We start from the raw sequence: 12,725 nt of genomic DNA, 5'->3' as shown, positions 1-12,725 counted from the left end.
CACTAAGCCACCTTCCCAGCCCTGGTAATGCAAATTCATACCAGACTTAACCACTGGCTTTTTCTAGGGGCCCCATTGGTATTTGCCAACAGAATCAGTGCCCAGGCTGAGGGGATATTTACAGCAAAGACATCTGGCCTCTAATGGAGTTGGGGCTAATCTAGCATCCTGTTTGATTCCAAGGTGGTGGCGAATGGAATGTATATTTTGAAGGTTTTAAGCAAGGATGATGGGGAAAACATACAAATAACAACAACAGCAACAAAATCTCAACCCTTATGTATCATTCCAGAAGCCCTAGCAAGGCCAGGGACTCTCAGCAGGTCTTTTCCTTGGATTTTCCTGCTGTAAGAGCTTAAGCAGCACTGTCCACTTGGGATTCCACATGAGAAAATATATTGCCTCATTGTTTAAGTTGTGGTAAGCCTTTAACCTCTCTGAGCCTCAGCTGTAGAACTACTGTGAGAGTATGAACCAAGTATACCTGTACTGAGGATCAAATGAACGGACAAATCCCAAAGCACCTGTGCCTAAATAAAATGTGCTCTGATCTGCCCCTGACAGTGTGTCCTAGAGTGCCAGGGAAAATAGGTCCCCTCAGGACTCTCACTGGGAAAGTAGAATGCTGTCAAAGCCTGGTTAAAGATGGTGGTGCTAGCTGGGTGCCTGTGACTCACACCTGCTATCCTAGTAACCTGGGAGGCTAAGATGTGAGGATTGTGATTCCAAGCCAACCCAAGCAGGAAAGCTCATTAGACTCTTATCCCCCATTAGTCATCAAAGAACCAGAAGTGGAGCTGTGCCTAGAGCACCAGCCTTAAGCAAAGAATCTAAGGGACAAGTACTCATGCCTGAATTCAAACCCCAGCACTGGGGCAGAGTGGGGGAATAAGATGGCATGCTGAGTGCTGCCTCTAGGGACGAGCTAAGAGTATCTGTCTGGAGGGTGAGAGGCTTTGGGCTTTGGCTGGGCTGGTGAACAGGCAGGGTCAGGAACTTGGGCTTCGAGTATATAAGCAGAATGGCCCAGCCAAACCTCTAAACCTCCATCCGGCCAGAGGCAGGAAAGTGAATCAGAAGCAACCAGGAAGAAGCCTGAGGTTAACCTTCCACAGACTGTGGGTCGCGGCAAGCCAGGAATGGGAAAGGTTGCTGAGGCTCGCTGGGCATCCCACGACCCCGTTGAACAGGCCCTAAAGTCATTGGAGTAGGCAGGAACTGGTAGCCCTGGGGAAAAGAGGCCACAGTTCCCAGCCAGGTCCCCTCCCCTCCCCTAGCCAGGGCCCCTCTGCCAGAGCAGCATTTTTGTCTTTGGTTTTCCTCTTCAGTTTCTCAGAGCAGGGGGGTGGGCGGGGGAGGAGTGTCCGGGCTCTGCTGCTGTCTGGATGTTAGATCTGCTGAGGGAACAGGGTGGAAAGCCCCATGGCAAAGTGGTTGACATGGAGAGGCCTATGCTTTCCTGCTGTGGAGAACATGACTGCTGGAGACTGGTCACTGGTTTGAGCTCACAGGAAAGCCCACAGTCTGACCCTGTGGTCTGATGTAGAGCCCACACTGTCTCAGTTCCATGACCAGGTGGCTGCTAGTCAGAAGAGTTATAGACGACAGCTAGGGCAGTACATAGAGCTCCATACAAACAGGGCAAGTGACAGCCTGACTGGGTGGGGGAGGGAGAACTCTACACCTCCTCACTGAGGATAAAAGAAAAACACATGGGCAAAGGAGAGTAGAAGAAGCAAAATGGCATCACATGCATTCTCCTTGCAGACTTGCTCAGAGGAGTACCAGAAGCAGTGCCAGAGATTTCCATCAACATTCTCAAGAGTTTTTTAAGAAGTTCTCAGAGAGGTAGAGGACCACATTCACTAAAGAGAAAGGCCCATAAAGATATAAGGCCCATAAGGCCTGTGGGGAAAGATCCAGGATGGCACACACCTGTAATCCCAGCGCTGAGCAAGTGATGGAAGTGAGAACTTGCCTAAACACACAAACAAATAATCCAGAAAGGAAAAATAAGACCTATATTATTTCTATGGGGGGGGAGACAAAAAAGCAGCTCAAAAGCCTTAATATATCCAAGAAGCTTCCTTTAGCTTTCTTGTTCTGTTCTGAGTCTCTCTCAAATCAAAGCAGAACATCCTGGCCTATTCATTGGTGATGATGCAAAGAAATGGGTCCCTGATATGGGATCAGAAAAGATGTGGAAGAACCCTGCTTTCATGACAAGCAGTCTCATGAACAGATAGATGCTGAGTTGAACAAAAACCATAGAAATGATGATATGGCCTACTAAGCTAATGAAGCATCAAACAGCAGAAAAGGAAATCCTGGAAGCTAAAAGTAGCAAGAAAAAGAAGAGGGGGAAGATGAAGATGATGATGATGGTGATGAATAAGTTGGTTTATAGCATGTTTGTTTTTTTATTCTTGTCTATAGAGGATTTAACATCCTCTGAACAGAACTCACTCCTTTTAAGGAAAATATTGCACGGTGAGGCTAAAATTCGCTTTGCATTTCTACAATGCCTTTTTCTTTTTCTTAAAAAATATAATTGACATACTACCAAACGTATCCTTAGTCAGTCCTGTCCTGGTGATATTCTCAGTCAAAACTAACCTTCTCTGGACCAGATAGGACCTGTAAATTTACGTGAAAATTCAAAGCAGGTTCCTGCTGGTACAAGCACAAAGTTGTTACATGTAGGGTCAGTAATTTTTTCTTCTTTAGTTGTGCCTGCAGCAGTATATAAGAAATACTTTTGCTGTTAACTGACCACCACTCTGTAATTGCAACAAAGGGAGTGGCAGCTATATTTGTTGACATTGTGAATGCCTCTAAATAAATTGTGTGTGTGTGTGTGTGTGTGTGTGTGTGTGTGTGTGTGTGTGTACATGCTGCTACTGGGGCTTGAACTTAGGGGCTGAGCATTCAAAGCTAGAACCCTACCACTTGAGCCACAGCTCTACTTCCAGTTTTTTTTCTTTAGTTATTAGAGGTAAGAGTCTCATAATCTGTTCCTGCTTGGGCTGGCTTTGAACAGTGATCCTCAGATCTCAGACTCCTGAGTGGCTAGGATTACAGGCATGAGCCATGGGCGCCTAGTTATAAATACATTTTTACATTAACTAGTTTATCATAAAGGGTACAACTCAGGAACAGACAGCTGTGTAGGGTGAGATATGGAAGCATCACAGAGCATCCTCCTTCCAAGCAACAAACTGGAAGTTCTATAATTTTTTTAATTTAAGAAAAACATTAAAAAGAAATTATGGCTTAGAGTGGTGAAGGGCTGGTAAAAAATCCAAGTTGGCTTCCAACCACTCTGGTCCACTGGTCCTGCTCCTATTTTGAGGTTCTAGAAAACTGCTGTCCACCGCTCATACCAGTAAGCTATTTACTTGTCTCATGTGCATACCTGGTAAGCCTCATTCATTTTCTTACTGCTAGACTGTGAGGACAAAGTGGTCATTAACAGTCATTAGAAAAGATATAGAAGAGTCAAGCAACCACACAGCTAAATATCTAAAAGTACTTTAGTATGTATTTCATGATTTATAACTAAGTCATAAATTATGACTGGATGTAGGAAGATACAGGTGCTATGGAAGCTAGAAACAGAGGACCTGAGCCAGGATCGAAGGAGATGCCAGCCTTTAGGAAAATGGAGGCAGAAAAATCTGTAGAAAGCTTTCAAGCTATGTGAAATGCTCTATTGTTCCTTATTGTTGTTGGTGGTAGTAGTGCATCGTCATGGGGCTTGAACTCAGGTCCTAGGCAATGGCCCTGAGCTTTTTTTTAGTTGTTGTTTTAAAAACTATTTTGAACCACAGCTCCACTTCCAGTTTTTAGGTAAATAATTGGAGATAAGAGTCTCACAGACTTTCCTGCTTAGGCTGTTTTGGAACTTTGAGATCTCAGCCTCCTGAGTAGCTAGAATTACGGGCCTGAACCACCAGCATCCAGCTATTGCTTCTTCTTTTCTGAGATTATTAACAAAGTGGGATGGGAAACTATTAATTATCTGGTATGTGTGATACATTCTCTAAATAGTTTTGGGGCTGTGAATGTAGATCAGTGGTGAGCACTTGCACAGCCTGCATAGCTAGAACCCATGTGCAACTGGGTTCAATCCCCAGTACCACAGAAAGCCAAGCAAAGAGGATTCTTATTCCATCCTTATTTTAGCCCTGCAAGCCTTGTACTAGTGTGCTCTTAGATAGAGAAACTAAAGTTCAGAGAAACAACTCAGTCAACCTCATCACAGCAAGTAAGTTGCAAAGCGTGGATTTGAACTTAGGACTGGATATATATAAATCCCAAACTCTGTCACAACATCAGACACTAGAAGGCATTTAACAGATGCCCTTTGTGCAAAATCAACAGCTTGTGCTGTTCTGGTGGCCTTGGAGGGTCTTTAGGAGGGTCTTTTTCTTCCCCTCAGCATAGTGTTTAAGAACTGGAAGAAGGTGCCTGTGGCATCTGTGGCAAATACTGTCTGGACCCTGCTACTGACCCTAAACTCACCAGGAAAGGAAGAAGGGTCCTTCTGGGGAGTGTCTCCCTCTGGAAAAGGTCTCCCTCAACCATTAGCTCCTCTTTCTGACTTTCTTTGGCTTGAGTCCTTCATGAATCCTGTGCTTTCTCCTTCTCCATTCTTTGGAATCTTTGAAGTTGCTGGTTAATTATTGACCTAAGTAACATCTGGGCACTGATCATTCCAGCTAGCAGCAGGCTTTGGCATTATTCTCACTTTGCCCGATCATGACCTTCTTGGATGAAAAGCTAGAAATTTGTTTCCCTATACCCAGCCAAATCTCCAGAAGAGGTTATGGGCAAGGTTGGATCAGAATCACTGAAGTGTGACACCCATAAGCTCAACATGCTCAAGTGATTCTGAAGACACAAGTAAAAGGCTGAAGGGCCCTGCAGGTGGGAGCAAAGTCTTCCTCTGTGATATTTGGGAAAACTTCAGAAAGGACATCGTTATCAGAGTGCACTGTAGCTGTTCAATCATGTTTACCTGAAGTGAGTTCCACACTGACATGTAGGAATTCCTATCTATTTATTCTCCCAAAGAAAAACTTCAAGCTTGAAGGGAATTTGGCCAATTCCTGTGTTATGCTCAGAATATTTTTATATATTGGCATTAGCAACAAACCCCATAGGAAGGATAGAAACTTGATTTCTAGAGTAGCTACATTATATTACATCTAGTTTTCAAAAACAATTTTAAAAACCTTCAGCACTCATGAAGATGCCTTATGCATAACAACAAAAGCAATCAGTACAAACTGTCCTTGAAAAAGGCTAGTCATTGGACTTACTAGCAAAGATCTTAAATCACATATTTTACAAGTGTTCAAAGACTAAATGGGAGAACACACCCAGAAGAAAGAATCAGTGAAGTTGAAATAATGAAGAAATAATGAAGAAAAATGAACATATCCACAGAGACTTATGGAACATCATGAAGCATATGAACACATGTGTAATTGGAGACAAAGAAGAAGAGGAAATAAAGTGGGGAAAAAAGAATTTATAAGCAAGCAATGTTTGAAAACTTTTCACACTTGACAAGAGATGTTAATCAATAAATCCATATTCCAAGTAGGGTTAACTCAAATAGATGAATGCCAAGAAACATCATAATCAAACATTTAAGAGGCAAAGATAAGAGCCTTTTGAAAGAAGCAGAAGACTCATTCAGTAGCCAAAATCCTGAATAAGATTAACAGCTGATTTTCATAAGAAATCATGGGTACTAGAAGACAATGAAATGGAATACTCAATGTACTGAGAGGGGAAAGAATCAGCCGAAAATTCAATACCCTGTAAAATTAGCGTTCAAAAATGAAGGTGGAATTAAGGGATCCCCAGATAAACAAAAACTTAGTTTGTATCTAAGTATATCTGATCTATAAGAGATAATAAGGCCATACAATATTATACCTCGAGGGAGTTTTCAGCATAGAACTTTACACAAAGATTTACTTAGAATTATACAGATATGCCCCCACCACTACCACCAAGGTTGGAAACTCTATATATCTCACCCCAAATAGAAATAACTAAAAACAATAAAGTACAGTCTTATTCTATTTTTTGTGCCACCCACAGGCTTCTCTTCCTCCATCACATTCTTCACAAGTGCTGCTGGCTTTAATTCAGGCATTACTAATGTTTAAAACTAATTATGCCTTAGGACCCATGAACCTGGTAAAAAGCCTTATTAATCACCAACACTTCATTCACAATGTCAGAAGAAGGTTTCACTTCGATCTAACAGGACTCCAGAAGGTTCCACAAAATGTGAAACTCATTTGATTAAAAGTATGTATGTAGATGGCAAAAGAAAACTCACTGAAAGCTGTTGAATAATAGTGGATGGGGGATGGGAAAGTGAGAATAAGCAAGGGGGGTATCAATCTAATTAATGGTGTGTGTGTGTGTGTGTGTGTGTGTATGTGTGTGTGTATGTGAAATATAACAACAAAACTCCCTTGAAGGACATATCCTATCTGGGAAGTACTATAAAAGAGAGGTGAGCAAATGGGAAAGGTGAAGGAGGATGAATTTTGTCAAAATACTTTAGGTACAAGTTTGAAAATGGAGCAATGAAGCATGTTGAAATTAGTTCGGGAAGAGGGAAATGGGGGTTGAGGAAGAGAAATGGAAGGGGTGAGTCTGATCAAGATATTTTGTATACAAAGAGACATGTCAAAATAACTCCTCTGTACAACTACTAACACTGATAAAAAATATGGAAGAATAAAAGACATAATAGAAGTTTTTTTTACTCAAATAAAATATATTGAATATTGACATGAATCCACATGTAAAAAAGAAAAGCCAGTAAGGGTAACTGCATAAGTAAATATAAAATGCATTATAAATTTTATATCAATGGGTTATCAATTTATTTCCTAGTTAATTTCAAAAGAAAATTCTTAAAGCAACAATTATAAATCTAGGCCAACTGGCAAAAAAAAAATATGGAAAGCTGTAATAGTCTAAAAGAAGGGTCTGTTCAGGTATTTAGCATACTCAAAGCCCTGGGTTCAATTTCCATTACTACCAAATAAAAAGGAAAAAAAGAGAAAAGGAAAAAAGATAAGAAGAGGGAAGAACATAGCTACATGGAATCAGAGAGGGTTTTGTTGTTGTTGTTGTTATATGGGACCCAAAATTTTGAGCACTACCAAAATTAAGTTGTTATTAGTTTGAACTAAATTGTTATAAAATACTAATTATTATCTCTATGACATCCCTTCTGGCTTGGGAAAGGAAAGCAGTCCACGTTCTCTTTGCCCCTCACCCTAGGTTCTACTCATACTTTTAAAAAAAATGCCAGCATTCCCTCAGTTTCCCAAGCCTTTTACCAGATAGCATCATGTTTCTTCCTTATAACAACCCCATGAGACAGAGACAGATTTTATAATATAAATATTAGAAGTGAAGACTATGGGACTGAGAAAGATTAGGACACATTGCCTGTAAATGGGAGAGCTAGGAAAATATGAGGATTAAAATCTGGCTCAGGAATTTTTCCTCCACTACTCAGCTCAGCACTTGGCCACCAGAGATGCTGGCTTCCTTTTCCTTTGTTTCTTTTTGTAACTTTTAATTCTCAATATATTCAACATCTGCCAAAGCAAAGAGATAGTAAAACAAATTCCCATGTTTCCATTACTTGGCTTCAACAATGACAGCCAATCTTGCCCATAAGTATGACCATAATCTTGACCATACTAGCACCTTCCTCCCCCACCTCCATTATTTTAAAGGAAATCCTAAATATATGCTTTCAAATGTAAAAACTTTAGTACTCATCTTTAAGAGATAAAAAAATCTATTTTTAAAAGATAACTGTAATATCCTTATTAATTCTGAACATAATAACTAAAGGTAATCAAGTATCTAAGTATTTCAGTTTCTGTAATTGTCTTGAATTTTTTTTTAGTTTGAATGTCTACCCAAATACCATTCATACAGCTGGATGATGATACAGACATTCATTTAAGTAATTGGTTCATATCTCTTAAACATCTTTTTATTCATAGACTTCATTCATCTCTTTCCTCCTGGCAGTTTATCTGCTTTTAAAAGTAATTCTATAGATAATTTTACATATAGAGTTTCCTAGAATCTGGATGTTTCTGACTGTATCTCCAAAGCATCACTAATTGGTTCTTCTATTACCTGCATATCCCATTAACTGGAAGGTAGATCTAGAGTCTTGCTTAGATTCAGATTTGATTTTTTACAAGACTATTTCATGTTGTCTTCAGCTCAAGAGATACATAGGATATGTAATGTCCTTTTTCCCTTACAACATTTTACTTTATAATTTGGAAACAGTTGGATACTAGGAAAGTAGTTACACATTGATAGTTCCTCATTGCAATGGATTTTAATTTCTGTTTGTTTTACAGTGCTGAGGATCGAACCAAAAGCCTTGCACATTCTAGACAAGTGTTCTCCCACCAAGCTACAACCTTTGCTCTACAGAAAAATTTCAGGCATTCATTATTGCTTTGAGAATATTGAGTGATACAAGAAAATATTTATCATATAGTGAGAAGGAAAAATATGAATAAAAATACATGTGGTGCAACATATATTTACACACAGATTAGAAAGAACTACTAATTTCAAGGAAATTAGTAATTAATTTTTAATTAATTAATGTAATTAGTAATTAACTTCCAGTGATTGTGTATGAAGAGAGTAAAATTAATGTTGGAATTATACTAGCTGCTCAGGAGGCTCAGATTTGAGCATGACAGTTCAAAGCCAACCTGGGCAAGAATATCTAACTCCAATGAAACACAAAGCCAGGAGTGGAGCTGTGGTTCAAGTGGTAGAGTGCTAGATTTGAGAAAAAGAGTAAAGGAACAGCCCCCAAGACCTGAGTCTAAGCCCCAGTACTGGCATGCATGCACCTCCCCACCTTGATTGAAATTATAGATGAATTTTTGTTTATTCTTTCTATATCTTCCAATTTCTCATATGCATTTATATTACCTTTATAGTCAGCAGAAACATTCTGTAAACCTTCTACTGTTGCATGTGAAATTGTGATTTTTGTTTTTTGGTCTGAAGTCATCCACAGGACCGCAAAATGTTACCTTGAGGCAAGATTTAGACTAAGCAGAGTGACCATAGAACAAATTGCTAGTCAGTTGTTATTTGACCACTAGCTGTTTGATGTCTCTAAATGGTCATTTTGGTCACAGAAAACAATCTTCCTTTCTTAGGGCCCTAGCAGGAGTGGAGACAGTGCACCAGAAAGGCCAGAAGAGCAGATTCGTTGGCCTAATCAAAGGGCTTAAGTCTTCAAAAAGTTCAATCTCAGCTGGGCACTGGTGGCTCATGCCTGTAAACCTAGCTACTCAGGAGGCTAAGATATGAGGATGACAGTTTGAAGCCAGCCAGTGCAGGAAAATCCATGAGATTCTTTTTTTTTAATTTTTATTTATTTTTTATTGTGAAAATACTGTACAGAGGGGTTACAATTACATGGGCAAGATAATGAGTACATTTCTTATCAAGCATTGTAGCCTCCTCCTTTGTTTCCCCTTCCCATCCATGAGATTCTTGGCTCCAGTAAACTACTCAAAAAAGCCAGAAGTGGAGCTGTGGCTCAAGTGGCAGAGTGAGCAAAAAAAAAAAAAAAGCTCCAGCCTTGAGTTGGAGCTTCAGGATAAACCGCGCACGCATGCACGCACGCACGCACACACGCACAGCTCAGTCCCTGGGTCCTTCTCCAAATCCCTCATCCCAAGACTTTACACATGACCATAGAGGCATGATCCTCCAGCAAGGACACCAGAGCAATTGCAGATACTCCAGCAGTGCTAGTCAGTGCAGCAGCTTACCATGAGAGCATGCTTGAGGGTGCCTTGTCCAGGACAGCAAGGCCAAAGGCAGGTTTGACCCAAAGAAAGGAAGACATGAAATTTCCACTCTGACTTCCATCTTTTTCTCCTTTTTCAGATGAATATCTTGAACATATCTGGCACCTAATATTAATCTAGAAGAAAAGATTTTATTTTAGGATAACTGAGGCCCCTTTCTAGCCTGGGTATGTTAATGTGGGGGGGGGGAGTGGCTGGGAGGTGGAACCCATTTCCTTCCACAGTCCAAGTGAGGTAAAGCAAAAGGATCCAATTCTCTATAGGGCACTTGGACAAGAGTTAAGAACAAGGATATTAAGCACAGTTAAATGCTCTTGAGAATGTTAACTTTGTGTTGGACTTTTTTTTAAGTCTTTATTGTAAACATGCTGTAATATTTTTGTTTTGTGAATAAGTTCAGTCCTTTGAATGGCAGCCAACAGATATTCCTTTAAGCCTTGCACTGAGATGTCAGTCAACCTCTTCTCTGACAGCAGGATAGACTGCTTTCATGACAGCCCAGCTGTTTTGAATACTTTATAATCACTCTAAGATTATTCCAGCAATTGCAGAGGACCTCTACAACCAGGATGCATTCTTCAGAAAGCCTTGTCCCAGTTGTAATCACTCCAGACACCTACATCCTCTTAGAAGACATCAATCTAAGACACATCTTAGTGAACTCTACATGACCCTGCTCACTGTGCAACTATTCTCTCTCAGCCAAGAGGAGAGTACTTCTCCCAAGTCTCAGCAGAAAACTTGTGATGGATGCAATGCAAGATCTGTGATTGATCTTTATGTAAGGCCTGTGATTGGAAGTTGTGATGGTGTGCCATAATCACTGCATTTGATTGCCATACTCATGTCACAAACTCCTTCTGGCTCTATACCAACTTATCATCCAGCAGGCACCCTGCTGTACTGCCCCCTGTTGTTGAACATTAGCCCAAAAGCCCAAATGGTGGCTCAAACCTGTTACCCTAGCTATTCAGGAGGCTGAGATCTCAGGACTGACTGTGGTTTGAAGCCATCCTAATCAGGGAAGTCTATGAGGCTGTTTGTTGTTGTTGGTGGTGGTGGTGGTCGTCGTCGTGGGGCCTGAACTCTGGGCCTGGGCACTGTCCCTCAGCTCTTCAGCTCAAGGCCAGTGCTCTACCATTGAGCCACAGCACCACTTCTGGCTTTTTCTGCTTATGTGGTGCTGAGGAATTGAACTCAGGACCTCATGCATGCAAGGCAAGCACTCTACCACTGAGCTACCGTCCCAGCCCCTGCGAGATTCTTATTTCCAACTAACCACCCCCAAAGTAGAAGTGAAGCTGAGTTTCAAAGTGGTAAAGTGCTAACCTTGAGCAAAAAAACCTCAGGGACAGGCTCTGAATTCAAGCCCCAGAATTGACCAAACACACACACACACACACACACACACACACACACACACACACACGCATACACAAAACAAAAAACCCCAAGTGGTCCTTTCTTGACTTTGATCTTTACCATGGATAGAGGAGGCTGAGCTGGTAATATGAAGAGAAGAAGGTAACAGCAGTAGCCATGCGAAGATTGAAGAGCTCCAGAGAGTAATCAAGGTCAAAGACGGTGAGGAAAAGAAAGGACTGAGCTCATGGAAAATGGTAGAAGTACAAAGAAAATTGTGAAAAGACAAGGAAATACAGGCCCTGGTTGTTAGAAGATTGCCAAGGGATTACAAGCCCTTATAGCTGAGAGTCCCAACAACCAAGCTGATGCTTGAGAGCTGTGACATTGGCCACTGTTAAGAAGTCACAGCAGACACCTGAAAACATTACAGGAAGGAATAGGAGCTCCTAGAGCTCCTTGGCACAGGCCAAAATTTTCTTAATAAAAAGCCAGAAACACAACAAATCAAAGAAAGGTTGGACAAATGGGATTGCATGAAGTTGCAGAGCTTCTGCATGGCAAAGGACATAGCAAGATCAATAGAAAGCTCACAGACTGGGAGAAAATCTTCACTAGCTATACAACAGACAAGGGTCTCATATCTAAAATATATTTAGAACTCAAAAAATTAAACCCACCAAAAACAAATCCTCAAGGAAACAACCACCCCATCAACAAGTGGGCTAAAGACTTAAAGAGGGATTTCTCTGAAGAAGAAATAAGAATGACCAATAGACTCATGAAGAAACACTCAACTTCTCTGGCCATAAAAGAAATGCAAATCAAAAGAGTCACCTCACACTAGTTAGAATGGCTATAATCAAGAAACATAATAACATCAGATGTTGCAGGGGATGTGGCCAAAAGAAAACCCTATTGCACTGTTGATGGGAGTGTAAACTTGTTCAACCACTCTGGAAAGCAGTATGGAGGTTCCTCAGAAGACTATACATAGAGCTCCCCTATGACCCAGCAATCCCACTTTTGGGCATTTACCCAAATGAAAACAAATAGGACCATACTAAAGCCACCAGCACAACTATGTTTATTGCAGCATTATTCACCATAGCTAAGATATGGAACCAACCCAGATACCTCTCAGTAGATGAGTGGATCAAGAAAATGTGGTATATATACACAATGGAATTCTATGCTTCCATCAGAAAGAACAACACCACTCCATTTGTTAGGAAATAGAAAGACTTGGAAAAAATCATATTAAGTGAAGCAATCCAGACCCAAGGAAATTTAGGTCCCATGGTTTCCCCTATTTGCAATAATTAATATATATATGGGATAATCTTATCAGATGAGCTGTAAAGCTCAAAAGTTATGTACACATATAAGCTATGTACATATAAGATGATGCTAAATGAAATGAACACCAAGATATGGACACAAGAT

Source organism: Dipodomys ordii, unplaced genomic scaffold (genome assembly GCF_000151885.1).
Source record: "Dipodomys ordii isolate 6190 unplaced genomic scaffold, Dord_2.0 Scaffold146, whole genome shotgun sequence".
Lineage (NCBI taxonomy): Eukaryota > Metazoa > Chordata > Mammalia > Rodentia > Heteromyidae > Dipodomys > Dipodomys ordii.
The sequence above is the reverse complement of the archived record's forward strand: the minus strand, read 5'-3'. Positions refer to the sequence as shown.